We start from the raw sequence: 11248 nt of genomic DNA on the forward strand, positions 1-11248 counted from the left end.
AACATACTCGACCCCATTTTCCGATCAATCTTATGAAGGTCAAAACAAGCAACGTCAGGGAGGACAGAATGAGGCGAGATGGATGTGGCTGCATGCCAAAATAAACCCTGGAGCACCGTCACGGAGCGTTCCGGCTGAAAAATCAAGCGTGGGCTTCCCACTCGTATTTGACGCAGCTTGTGTGATGCCACTGCAGGCCACGAAGCCACAAAAGTGGCTTCGTGGCGGGCGTCGGGGTCGCGATGAGATTGCGTTATCTCTTGGCAGCTCTCCGAGTGCTGAGCTATGTTCATGCGCCACCCTCCCTGCGTACCTCCGGTGTCTAAATTCCTCTCAACATCGTCATCCATCATCGTCGTCGTCATCATTGTCATCGTGCCATCACAGGATTCAACTGTTGGTAAACAATGCGTGTGCTGTCTGAGACACGTACACGTACAGAGTGGACGGGCTCTAAAAGTGCCCGCGCGTGTGGCGTGTCGCACCTCGTGTGGTGCTGATGAGACCCAGAAGGTGGAAACCGGTGCAGAGTTTGTGCTTGCTCAAACAAATGCCGCCGTCTGATGTTGTTGGTCCCTGAGAGCCCACGGGCCGATTTGACTCCAACGCGGTCTGGTTCGTGTGTGGAGACAGAGCGAGGTTCTGGTCCTTGTTGGATGCGCCATCAACAAGGCCCATCGCCGCAGCCCGGAACGCCCCCCGCTGTGGACGTCTCCCTCTGCAGGCCGCAGTGTCGTCGACGAACGCGTCGAGTTTTGTTATCGATGCAAAGTCCAAGGCGGTGTCCCTCGTGGCAAGGCCCGCGGGCCACTGGCGGCCCCTGGTGGCCTTTAGTGCGGCCCCGACAGTAGAGAGAGAGTGACAACACATCATGATCATCGTCATCGTGCTGCTGTCAAACCCAACAATGGTGTCAAATGTGTGGCGGCTCTCACACTGATGATGTCTTGTCGGCGAAAGTGCCCTCCCCCCCTTCTGAAAATGAGCGCAGAACACCGGATGAACACCGGGTGAACACCGGGTGAACACCGGGTGAACACCGGGTAAACACCGGGTGAACACCGGGTGAACACTGGGTGAACACCGTGTGAACACCGTGTGAACACCGGGTGAACACTGGGTGAATCGTATCGCCTCTTTTGCGCTTCTGCTGTACAACTCTCCGATGCGTTTTACGGGTCGTGGCGCGTGTTGTTCGGCACGATGTCCGACGTTTCGCTCCACGCGCTGACACGTTAAACAGAGATGCGCTGCAAGATTTGTAAATAAATCTCGGTAAAATCGTTGTTGGACATTACGACCGCTTCTTTTTGTGTTGTACGGCTGATGTTGGTGTCGAGCAACAGCTTTAATTCCACATCGAGGTTGGCAAGCCCGATGACTGCGTCCGGAGTAGCAGAGGGGTGCGGGTGCATCTCTGCGATGTCGCCTTTGTAGCTGTGAATCGTCCCCTGCTTCTATTCCCGTTGGTGACCACAGCCACACGTCGGAGAGTTTTCAATTCCCCATTTTCAGATTCAAATGCTGCTGCCATGGTTTGCGTGCGGGTGAAGTTCAACTATGACACTGTATTTTTTATGTTTTTTTTATATTTCAATAAGAGCCTGGGACAGGTCTCGAACTCTGTGCTCCTGGTTTTAGATGAGGGAGGGGAGTGGGCTCACTGCCCCAGCCAAGTGGGGATATGAACCTACAAAAAATACCACAATTTAAACTATTAATTATTCATTTTATTTTACCAAGTAAGGCCTCCTGAGCGAAATTGCTTTTTTTTTCAGAAGCGACCTGGCCACAAATGATAACCCAACGAAGTTGCTTATCGTCACGTGGACATTTATAGCAGCAGCCTAATATGGTTGAGAGGTCGTGGCCACATGAGACGCGTGGCAGGGAGATCGAAGTCAGGGGGGAGGGGGGGGGGGAGTTCTTCTGCCTCGTGGGATCTGTCACGAGGACTCCCGTTCGTCTTTGCAAGCGTCATCGTCGTGGTTGAAGTTGCCTTGTCCAAGGCAACTCTTTAGACTCGTAACCGCTCTAGGAAGGGGCCATAACACTGGTCAACATACTTTTTCTGGCATAAGGTATTCCAACGGTTTTAAGGTAGTTTTTGGGTGCTGATTCCAAATCTGGCATCAGTTTTTGTCTATCACATCAGGTTTTCGAGATATCAAATATTGCATTTTCAATAAAAACTGCAGAAGAAAAATATTAAATAGATGTGGATATCTACATAAAATGATATTATAAACACACTATCCTAAAAATACAGCACCATATTTTAGCACTAAAGCAGTCACTGACTCGCAACAACTTGCAATCATAAGTGACAGAGTTAATTTCGGGTAAAATCATTGAAAATGGGGTATGGCCGATAGCATAAAAATGAGATGTGATAGAGCAAATTTGAGATCAGATTTGGAATCAGCACCCTGAAATTAGTCTAAAACAGCTGCAAAAGTCCAGGCCAGAAAAATGTTGTTATTTTTTTGTTGACCAGTGTTATTTATTCACAAGCGAACGCGACCAATCGCGTTCACCTCCGGTTCGGGACAAGACAGCCAGCTGGCAGCTCACTGACTTCACCGTTGCTGCATGGAGCAGGACTTCAACTTGACCTGGATTCCCAAACACGCGGGGCGCGCTGTGACATCGGCGTCTCGATAAAGCGAAAATTTAAGAGAACGGCTCCCTCATCGGCGCTCTCCAGCTTGCACACGAACGTCGCACCAGCGAGAGGGTGGGGTGGGGGGATGAATGCTGCCAGAGCTTATCAGTGTTCTGTGAGTCTCTTTAAATGTCAGGAGTATGAGCTGTAAGCCCGGTTACACAACGGGAGCGATAATAACAGAGGCAGCCGGTGTTTACACGCGTTTAGTTTTAGTTTTTTTTTAAAGTTCAGTTTCCCATCCGTAGTTGACCGCTCGCCGTGCGTGCGTGCGATGAGAGTGACCTCTATGTGTGTGCGTGCCGTCATGAGTAGCTGGTGCGATGTGTGGTAAACATCGCCACTCGGGAGACAAAGGCGGTCGGGCGTGGTGCTGACCTCCCACCCCCTCGTGTGCCGTGCCGGCCTTCATAGGTGCTCACAAACAGCATTTGCCCCAACATTCTGTTAAGGCTACACGGGGGCTCTTTGTCTTAATAATGCCACGCAGTGTTCGGCTGTACTGCGTCACCTGCTGCTCGTCCCAAGCGATGATTTCACATTTGTCGTCCATCAAAGAGGACGTTTCAGATGTAGTTGTTAGCTTCTGTATCGCGACTGTAGTGACGCACACCGTTCTATCTGCATTCTGAAATAAACTATATTTTAATGTTTTACCACGTAAGGCCCACTGAGCCATATAGCTCAAGTTTCAGAAGCGTCCTGGCCACAATTAATAGCAGCGGATTGAAGCGGCTTATCAGGTGAACATTTACAGCGGCGAAATACTCTAAAAGCGAGTTGATTTTTTAAATGTGGAGGGAAAAAACGGAGGACCCAGAGAAAAATCCACGCGACCACAGGGAGAGAGACACCGCAAACTCCAAATATACAGCTGGGGTCAGGGTCGGGATCGAACCCAGAGGGTCCTGAGGGTGCAGGTAGAAAGTCGTGAACTCAAAGCCTTCGTGGAGTTCAATTGTTCAGTTCCTTTTGCCAATCTACTGCTGGATGAAGGCCTCTCCGCGTTCTCGCTGTGACGAGAAGGGAATTACCTCGCCTGGTTTACAGGAGATCGTGGGTTTGTTTGATCCCGAGACTGACGCGTGCAAATGTGGAGTTTGCGTGCCTCTCTCCCCGTGGTTGCGTGGATTTTTCTACGGGTCCTCCGGTATTTCCCTCCACATTTAGAATCAATGTGAGTTTTAGAGTATTTGGCTGCTATACATTTCCACACGATGATGACGATAAGCCACTTCCTTGAGCTGCTATCATTTATGGCCATGCCGCTTCTTAAAAAGAGCGAAATAGCTCAGTGAAGGGGTGGGGGGGGAGGGGCTTAGCTGGTAAAAATAAAAAAAATAGTTTGTTTTTATGGGGCCGTCCATAAATGACGTCACGCAATTTTGGACGATTTTTGACCCCCCCCCCCCGTCACACGGCGTAACAAAAAGTCAGACCTCCCCTCAAATATGACGTCACAAAGCTCTGCCCCCCCCCCCAAAAATAAAACATGCTTCAAATCGCTTTTAACTATTGTCATTGTAATGCGTATTTAATGTGGCGCTGCACTCTGATGTTGTAGGAGAACACATTTATTAAAAAGTCTATTTAATTAAGTAGAACGTTTTGGCTATATTTGTTTAAAGTTGCGCATTTTGATGTGACGTCACATTTCTCAAAACCCCCCCTCGTCACACATCGTCACAAATGTCTGACCCCCCCCCCACCCCCCTAGGTGCGTGACGTCATTTATGGACGGCCCCTATCTAATTTTTAGTGTAGACGCACAGCTGAAACTTCCGCATGCATCTCGGGGTAGGGGGGGGGGGCGGCCGACCGAGGCGGCCGCTGCCTCGCAGCCAGCCGGAGCTGGAGGTGACTGGGACTGCACGTGGCCCTGGGCGGATCCCGGCCACGTTCCCCGCGAGTGGAACGTGGCCGGGAGGCCAGAGCCAAGCAGAGTTGACGCTTCGACGGGCGACTCGTGCACACCGCTGGGTGGTCGGAGTTTGGGTGAAATGATCCTGACGCACGGCTCAGGCGCCGCCTGTTCGCAGTCCCAAGGGGTTCTTGGTTTGGCAGTGGCGCTACAGTCCGTCACATTTGACATCGAACTAAAATCCTGTCTACTTTATCAATATCAAGTTATGCCATGATTATATTGATCAATAATAGAGGTGTTACACACAGTTACTGGGATAACATTTCTCTCTGAATACAAAACGGTTCTTCCCGAATATCATTCGTGTCTTTGGGGGTTCTGAAAATCATTTATTAATAAGCAAAATGTCAGAAGTGCAGTACATTGTTTCAGCAAAGGGTATTTCAAACTGGGCGCTAATACGGGATTACTGTGATGTGCTCAGCTTGCTGTAAACGATGCACGTTGCATTACCGTAAAAAATCATTATGCAAATCCGGAATTTCTCGTTGTGCAACAATGATGTCAATTATGTAAATAAAGGATTACAATTGTATAAATCACTCGGTCGATTATGTAAATTTGCCCTTGCAGAGTTTGGAAAAGGCCAGCACTGGTCAACAGAGTAGTCAGAGGGCACAGCGAAAAACTCGTGAAATTGAACACAGAAACACCTCAATACAACAAGCAGAGGCGCTCCTGGAGATTCGTTCGTCTATGGAAACTTCGTATATTGAATAACTTACAGCATTCGTAACTTACTATAAACAGTTAATAACTATTAACAGTTCATAACTTACCTCCACACCTCTGATTAGCACGTCTGGCTACGTATGGTTCGAAAGAAGTCCAACATACATACATTCATATTGCAAACAAAGACAATTTATATTGAAAATAATATATTTGATACTGTACAGTGTTAAATATTAAAAACTGACGTAAAATAAACATAGTGAATAAACTTAAGTTGAAGAATAGGGTTTTCCCCTTTTTTTCTAGCAACAAAACTGAAACCTTTTTACAAGGAATCATGTCTGTATTAACCACAATACTTGTGGTCAGAATGAAGAAAAAAAACACTCTGATAATTTCTGCATTGTGTTTGAAACTGATTGGTCCACACCAGAGACAGCTTTCTTTTGAGCCTCGTCTCAAACTGTGTTAGACCAGAGGACGCCAAAAGGCGTACTTTAACTTAAGTTCAATTCTTTTTTGTATAGTACCGGAGATTGATAAATGTATTCTTTATTTAGTGATTTCAGTGGTAATGTATTATTTTCCTACATTATTACCATTGAAATAATGGTAATTAATTAGTTCGTGATGCTGAAACTTCGTATATCGAATATTCGCATATCGAGGTATTACTGTAGATCATTGGCAGAAAACCCCCGAGGCACATGCCTCCCAAAGTTTTACATCCACTGCTCGTAACCTCGGAGTTACGAGTTCACATTTTGTCGCGGTGGCGAGATGTTAACCGCCTCGCCAGGTATGGAGGGGTATGTTGTGGGTTCGATTCCGACCCTGATGCCTGCTGTATATTTGGAGTTTTGCATGTCTCTCTCTCTCTCCCTGTGACCGCGTGGCTTTCTCCGGGTTCTCCGGTTTTCCCTTCCACATCATCCATTTTGTGAGGTAGCCTAACTAGCTAAGTACAAGACCATTGTCCGACCGGTGGCACTCTATGGATCCGAGTGCTGGCCAGCCACAACTGTACACGAACAAGCTCTCCACACCATGGAGATGAGGATGCTCAGATGGAGCCCCGGGCTCACTCGATGGGATCGTGTCAGGAACGAAGACGTTCGGAAGCGACTTGGTGTGGCCCCCATTGCGGACAAGATGCTTGAGGCAAGACTTCGGTGGTACGGCCATGTGATGCGAAGTGAAGAGTCATCAGTGGCCAAGACTGCCGTGCGTATTGAGCCAGAGGGCCGCCGTTTCCCATCAGCGTTGGAGTGCACCAAGGATCGGCCCTGTCACCACTCCTGTTTATCCTGTGCATGGACACGATCACTGCCGACCTGCACACGCCCCTTCCATGGTCAATTCTCTACGCGGATGACGTCCTCCTCTCAGATGAAGAGAGAGGAGAAGTGGAAAGACAAACGCGCCTGTGGAAGGAACGTTTGGACGAAAATGGGATGAGGTTCAACATAAAAAAGACGGAGTATATGGAGTGTGGCCCCCAAACCGCCGGCACCATCAGCATTGACGGAGAAGATCTGAAGAAAGTGACGGACTTTAAGTACCTGGGCTCCACCATCAGCTCAGATGGTAGCATCACGACTGATGTGAGGTCACGAGTCAATGCGGCGTGGATGAAGTGGAGGCAAGTCACCGGAGTCCTCTGTGATCGGAAAATGCCGGATAGGCTGAAGGGAAAAATTTACAAAACCATCGTCCGACCGGTGGCACTCTATGGATCCGAGTGCTGGCCAGCCACAACTGTACACGAACAAGCTCTCCGCACCATGGAGATGAGGATGCTCAGATGGAGCCTCGGACTCACTCGATGGGATCGTGTCAGGAACGAAGACGTTTGGAAGCGACTTGGTGTGGCCCCCATTGCGGACAAGATGCTTGAGGCAAGGCTTCGGTGGTACGGCCATGTGATGCGAAGTGAAGAGTCATCAGTGGCCAAGACTGCCATGCGTATTGAGCCAGAGGGCCGCCGTCCACGCGGACGTCCGAAGAAGCGATGGATGGATCGAATAAAGGAAGACGTAAAGACCGTCAACGCATCCCCCGAAGATGCCCTGGACCGAGCCAAATGGAGAAGACAATGCCGAAAAGCGGACCCTGCGCCACAGCGGGAACAACGCTAGGAAGAAGAAGGTCTCTAATCCTCTTGCTCTTTGGCAGCGAATACGTCCACAACTGTGCATCTCACACACACACGCACACACCTCTCTCTTCGTTACATGGAAGGGCTGACCAGCGCGAGTCTGGTGCCAAGGCGGGAGATCGCGAAGCCCTCGCGCCCACTTCGCCGTGAAGCTCGGCCACGCGCGGAGCCGCGGGCGAGCCAATGCGCCCCTCACCTGCCTCCGCTCGCCGCGAGTCGCCGGCGTCGAACGTTGCTGCGCACAGGGACGCGTCTCGCAACGGGGAGGTTTGCAGCTCCGTGCGAAAGTATCCACGCAGGCACTTGCGCTCTTCGAATTATCATAACTCTTGGAATTTGGTGGAAACTAAGACTCGAGATTCCGAAGCGATGACTGCTCCTGCGTGAGTAGAAGAGTAATGCATTCCGTCCGGGCGTGTGGGCGATAACGAGCAGCTGCGTGCATTTTATCTGGCCAGCCCGCCTCTTGGTGAAACGTGACCGGCATTCGATTCATCGTTAGGGTGATGCGACGTGGTGATCTGGCCACATTTTTTCGGCGGGAAATCCTCCACCACCACTCCCCGACGTAGCCGAGGGCATGCCACTGTCGCCCGCACAAGTGGTTAACAACGCGCCCAAGCATTGTGTGTGTGCTGTGTGTGTGTGGTGTGTGTGGGGTGTGTGTAGTGTGTGGTGTGTGTGTGGTGTGTGTGTGTGTGGTGCGTGTGTGTGTGGTGCGTGTGTGTGGTGTGTGGTGTGTGTGGTGTGTGTGTAGTGTGTGGTGTGTGTGTGCTGTGTGTGTGGTGCGTGTGTGTGGTGCGTGTGTGTGTGTGGTGCGTGTGTGTGTGTGGGTCGTGTGTGTGTGGTGTGTGTGTGTGTGGTGTGTGTGTGTGGTGTGTGTATTGTGGTGTGTGTGTGGTGTTGGTGGTGTGTGTGTGGTGTGTCTGTGGTGTGTGGGGTGTGTGTGTGGTGTATGTGTGTGGAGTGTGTGGTGTGTGTGGGGTGTGTGGTGTGTGGTGTGTGGTGGTGTGTGTGGTGTGTGTGGTGTGTGTGTGGTGTGTTTGTGTGGTGTGTGTGGTGTTGGTGGTGTTTGTGTGGTGTGTGTGGTGTGTCTGTGGTGTGTGGGGTGTGTGTGTGGTGTATGTGTGTGGTGTGTGTGGTGTGTGTGGGGTGTGTGGTGTGTGGTGTGTGTGGTGTGTGTGTGGTGTGTGTGGTGTGTGTGTGTGGTGTGTTTGTGTGGTGTGTGTGGTGTGTGGTGTGTGTGTGGTGTGTGTGTGGTGTGTGTGTGTGGTGTGTGTGGTGTGTGTGTGTGGTGTGTGTGTGGTGTGTGTGTGGTGTGTGTGTGTGAATCTCAAGGACAATTCTCACAACCAAAAATGTCAATTCGATTCAACGTTTCACGCGAAGCTGCGTCAGGCATCCTCATATCATGAAGCCAGGAGAGTCATAATAAAAAAAACAATTGCATTTTACATGTGTTAATGTTTTAGGGTGCCTGTGTATCACTCATTTACGAACAAGTTAGAGGAAAACGCAAGTTATTATCTATCATTTAATACTATAGTTTTACTCAGTCGTATTCCAGTTGTGTCGTCAGCATCATGTAATTTTACAAATACACTTAATATTTCAACAACAACAACGACATACGCGGTACAGGGAAGAACTGGGCCAGAGTACGTGACATCCAGATCAGCGGGGTAAACCCCGAGCTGTGATATAAAAACAAACAATGGGAATATAAAAACAAACAATGGGAATATAAAAACAAACAATGGGAATATAAAAACAAACAATGGGATATAAAACAAACAATAAAATATAAAAACAAACAATGGAATATAAAAACAAACAATGGAATATAAAAACAAACAATGGGAATATAAAAACAAACAATGGGAAAATACAAACAAACAATGGGAATATAAAAACAAACAATGGGGATATAAAAACAAACAATGGGAAAATAAAAACAAACAATGGATTATAAAAACAAACAATGGAATATAAAAACAAACAATGGGAATATAAAAACAAACAATGGGAAAATAAAAACAAACAATGGAATATAAAACAAACAATGGGAATATAAAAACAAACAATGGAATATTAAAACAAACAAGTGGAATATAAAAACAAACAATGGAATATAAAAACAAACAATGGGAATATAAAAACAAACAATGGGAATATAAAAACAAACAATGGAATATTAAAACAAACAATGGGAAAATAAAAACAAACAATGGAATATAAAAACAAACAATGGGAATATAAAAACAAACAATGGGAATATAAAAACAAACAATGGAATATAAAAACAAACAATGGATTATAAAAACAAACAATGGAATATAAAAACAAACAATGGGAATATAAAAACAAACAATGGGAATATAAAAACAAACAATGGAATATAAAACAACAATGGATTATAAAAACAAACAAGGAATATAAAAACAAACAATGGAAATAAAAACAAACAATGGAATATAAAAACAAACAATGGGAATATAAAAACAAACAATGGAATATAAAAACAAACAATGGGAATATAAAAACAAACAATGGAATATAAAAACAAACAATGGGAATATAAAAACAAACAATGGAATATAAAAACAAACAATGGAATATTAAAACAAACAAGTGGAATATAAAAACAAACAATGGAATATAAAAACAAACAATGGGATATAAAACAAACAATGGAATATAAAAACAAACAATGGAATATAAAAACAAACAATGGAATATAAAAACAAACAATGGATTATAAAAACAAACAAAGGAATATAAAAACAAACAATGGGAAAATAAAAACAAACAATGGAATATAAAAACAAACAATGGGAATATAAAAACAAACAATGGAATATAAAAACAAACAATGGGAATATAAACACAAACAATGGAATATAAAAACAAACAATGGGAATATAAAAAAACAAACAATGGAATATAAAAACAAACAATGGAATATTAAACAAACAAGTGGAATATAAAACAAACAATGGAATATAAAAACAAACAATGGGAATATAAAAACAATGGGATATAAAACAAACAATGGAATATAAAAACAAACAATGGAATATAAAAACAAACAATGGAATATAAAAACAAACAATGGGAATATAAAAACAAACAATGGGAATATAAAAACAAACAATGGAATATTAAAACAAACAAGTGGAATATAAAAACAGTTAGGAATGGGAAGAGATAGACGAGACGATCAATATCTCTACCCCTTAATCTGACGGTGAGCAGTGCCCCACCGAATGTCAGAAGATGACATCACAGGACTGTTGCTGAAGTCGCTTCAGCAGCCTTCTGGGTCCACAAAGCGCATTGCAATTAATCACGTGGCTCTCAAACTAACATTACCGAGTCCTCGCAGTTGAAATACGAACAGTTACGTGATGCCTTTTGGCGTCATCTGGTCCAACACCATGTGAGACGAGGCTCTAAAAAAAGCTGTCTCGGGTGTGGACCAATCAATTTCACGGACAGTGCATACATTATCAGAGTTGTGTTTTTTTTGATTGCATTCCGACCGCAGGTATTGTGGTCAATGCAAACATGACTCCTTGTAAAAAAGGTGTCATTTTTGTTGCCAGATAAGAGGGTAAAACACCAATGATCAGTTACGTGATGTACCAACTTCAACGTGAATGATTTTATGCTTTCGTGAGTGACCGGGCTGAGACCATCAACTGATTGAACATGAGAATTTGGTTTCATTGTGTGTAGCTTCAACCCAGATTTGAACCCAGGGTCTGCACAACTCAGACCCTTGGTGGCACCAGGAGGCTCGAGCCAACGCCGTAGGAAACCCACG

This window comes from Lethenteron reissneri, chromosome 13 (assembly GCF_015708825.2).
Source record: "Lethenteron reissneri isolate LAM-NWPU_2019-01 chromosome 13, ASM1570882v1, whole genome shotgun sequence".
Classification (NCBI taxonomy): Eukaryota; Metazoa; Chordata; class Hyperoartia; order Petromyzontiformes; family Petromyzontidae; genus Lethenteron; species Lethenteron reissneri.